Below are 2,431 nucleotides of genomic sequence, written 5' to 3' on the forward strand. Positions count from 1 at the left end.
ACTGCTTCAAGATAGTTAATGGGAGGCTTTTACAGGGTCAAAAAATAGCACTTGACTTTTACTGGCCGATTGGTGAGGTTTCTTGGCTGATTCTGCAGATCAAGTTACCCACTTTAACTTCTCTCTTTTAGTAATTATTTACAACATCCCAAATTTTTGCATTATTCAGAAGCTTTATCAGAAATTGCTCTAGGGTGAAACCGGCACTCATTTGTGCCATTATTTGTAATCTCAGGAAAAAGTAATAAAATTACAGTACTAGAAGGAACACCATGGGAACATTTTTATTATTTATTGATTTATTTATTTATACCACGCCTTATGGCCAAAAGGCGTTCAAGGCAGCTTACAAGAAAAACACAAATACAGGAATACATCCATAAAACAATACAATTTACAAAATTAAATAACATTATTAAAAAACAGCGATTATAAAACTTCCAGTAAAAATACAGTGTGGTGCAGGCAGTACCACCCCTAGGCACTGGGAAGCGGGGCAGCTACTCTGGGCCCCGTGCTTGGCGATCTTTTCCTTTTCCGAGACCAGGCGTGCCACAAGGGAGGCCATGCCGCTCAACCACAGGCAAGTGCCTGGTCTGGAGGAGTCCCAGATGCCGCTGTTGTTCGTGCCCCCTTGAGCCAAGGATGGCAAAAAGGTAGCGGACGCCAGCTGGGATCCGTCGGCCCTGCAGCCTCTGCTCACCCACGTAGGGCTGCTGAGCCAATCCAAAGGCTCGGCCTACGTACTGTGCACCGTGGCCGGGCCGCACAAAGCAGGCAGCACTGGAGTGAACATCTCCGGTGAGCCCCGCAGCCGGCTGGTGTGCAAGTTCCGCTGGGTGCCCTTCTCTGGGCGCGGAGCCCGCATCCGGCCCAGCAAGCAGGAGCCCAAACTGGCCTTGGCATTGCAAGAAATGCTGGAGCCAGCCGTGCACTTGGTGCACTACCTCTGGGCGCACCTGGAAGTAAGTGCACTCCTCCTGCAAGACAGTGGTACGACGCTGGTCCTTGGCAACATGGGCATTGAACTGTGTGACCTCGTGGTGGCCTGCAGTCTCTGCCGGATGCCAGGGCCCTCGGCGGAGAGTGGCTGCTGTAGCCCATGGAACCCGAGGAAAGCGCCCCTGCCGCCCGCCCACCGTGGCGCTACTGGGCAGCGGCAAGGGTGGACCCCCCCGACAGCTGGGCTCAAGCCATGCACCTGGGCCTCGACAGCTGCCAGCACCTTTACCTGCTGCTGCGCCAAATATATTCTTAAATAAAATCTCTCTCTATATATAGATAAATATATAATATAATATACTATTATATATATATATATATATAGAGAGAGAGAGAGAGAGAGAGAGAGAATGTGGGGGGCCCCAACTATGCTTTTGTCCCGGGCCCCACAAATACTAAGGGCGGGCCTGGGTGCAGGTCCCTGGAGCGGCAGAAACATCTCAGGCAACCCCCAACAAAGCTGTGGATTGATTCTCTCTCTTTCCTTCTATATTTACAAGTCCGACACCTTCAATTGAACTTCTGTTCAGCTTCTCCGATGGCAAAGTACGAGTAAGCTTTCCCCAGCACCAGCTGGTCCTGCAGAGGCAGGGTGGGTCATGGCCTGGATGTCGTTCCCCATCCCGCTGCCATAGTTGTAAATGACGGTGGTGGCCCTCCACTTGGCGGCCTTATTGATCTTCTCGGAGAAGGTGCAGCCTTTGCCCCGCTGGATAAGGCCGAGCCACAGCATACCTGTGATGGCGGTGGTGGCTGGGACGCTGAGGTTAGTGAGGGGACCTCCTGCTGCAATGGCGAGTCCTGCCTGTAGATGCCATTCTTGCCCGTGCTCCAGCTGCTCACTTCATATGTATTCCTCACTTCATATGTCCTGCATATGTCCTGCAATGTGCCAATGGAGTGTTTGAGTGTAGGGTTCTGTTGAGCCCCAGCTCTCTTAGGGGAATCAAGGAAGGGGGCTGGATGAGATGCAGATCCCTCAGCTAGAGCAAGGGGAAGAATCAGGGGGTGTAGACACTTTCAAGGACCATGGAAGAGGGGGTGTGGTTGACTCTGTGCCAGTTCCCACTGACAGTTTTCCCGCCAAGGAAGACTTCGTGCCACCTCCAGATGCCTCAACAGAGCTGTTGGAGGATGTCCTGGCACGCACACCAACTCCAACCCCCCCGAGCTCCCCTCCTGAAACTCCCCTCCTGAAAGAATCTCTGCAGTCCTGTGAATACAAAGTCTTCTATTTTCAACTACTGAAAAAGAAAGAAAAAATGAAACTTCAGGACATATGCACTAAGAGTTGGTACTTCATGTGCTGAATTTTCACTTGTTATAGAAAAGAATGGAAAACTGCTGCACGTGTGAAGCTTTGGACTATTTCTAGTACCAAAACAGTAAATGTAACAGATAAAAGACTATGAATTGCAGGAGGAATGGC

General features: G+C 50.7%; 1 pseudogene; it reads left to right on the forward strand.

The window, feature by feature from the left end:
* The first annotated feature begins 566 nt into the window (after positions 1-566).
* On the forward strand, positions 567-1,262 carry LOC133376583 (exosome complex component MTR3-like; annotated as a pseudogene).
* The last annotated feature ends 1,169 nt before the right edge of the window (positions 1,263-2,431 follow it).

This window comes from Rhineura floridana, chromosome 1 (assembly GCF_030035675.1).
Source record: "Rhineura floridana isolate rRhiFlo1 chromosome 1, rRhiFlo1.hap2, whole genome shotgun sequence".
Taxonomy (NCBI): Eukaryota; Metazoa; Chordata; class Lepidosauria; order Squamata; family Rhineuridae; genus Rhineura; species Rhineura floridana.